Consider the following 1,018-nt stretch of genomic DNA (forward strand, 5'->3'; position numbering starts at 1 on the left):
CAAGAAAATCAACTACTCGATTTGCTTCACAAAAGACATGATAGATCATAGCAGATAGTTGATGAAGCACTACTCGACTATGATTAAGAAATAAACACAGAAGCTACCTAGATATTGTTGATGAAGCAATTAACTGCACTAAAACCTTTGAATCCACCTCAACTAACAAAGGACTTAAGCCTCTAGCTTGACATTCAGCCAAACCAAATGCCAATGCACTCGCCTCTGCCAATAAAACATCAAGGTCACCAAATTCCCTATAAAAAGCAAAATAGAATTCACCTGCAAATCCACACACCAAACCACCTCCTGAAGCCATACCTCTTTTCACACTTGGATCCATATTCAATTTGCAACAATCCACCAGAGGAGATATCCACGAAGCAGCCCAAGAGCTTAGTCGAGGACTTGGACGACTCTTCAATAGGCATTTGCAGCCTCCTTTTGAGATCCCTGATCCTCTCTTTCGAAACCATGTAGACAACAACGAGTTCTCATCACCATGCAACTGACTTTGATTAATCAAAGATGATTTACCCAGCAGCACCAACAAGCTGTCAATTTTATAATACACCATTGAAGTAGAGAACTACATGCCTTGAAATCTTACTTCATTGCGCGCACACCATAAATACCATAGGACAACAATCAGAATAATGCATCTGACATGATCAATACTTCCAAATGCTGAAGAAAGAACCATAAATACTATAGCACAACAATCAGAATAATGCACCTAACATAATCAATACTTTCGAATGCTGAAGAAAGACACCAGATCATTAGTGTCGAAGAAATACATGTGAAATAGTGAGACTATAGACGAACCATTCTTGCATATTTATTCCAAGTTTGCTGTACAACCTCACGTCAAAGAACATATGCCAAACAGATTCATAGTCATTACAACATGCACAACGAGAAACCATATAAAAGTCCTTCACCTGCATCAAGTCATCCGTGGGTAACAAATTATGAAAAATCCTCCCTGCCAGAATGATATTTTCAGATGCAAAAA

Source organism: Coffea eugenioides, chromosome 8 (genome assembly GCF_003713205.1).
Source record: "Coffea eugenioides isolate CCC68of chromosome 8, Ceug_1.0, whole genome shotgun sequence".
Lineage (NCBI taxonomy): Eukaryota > Viridiplantae > Streptophyta > Magnoliopsida > Gentianales > Rubiaceae > Coffea > Coffea eugenioides.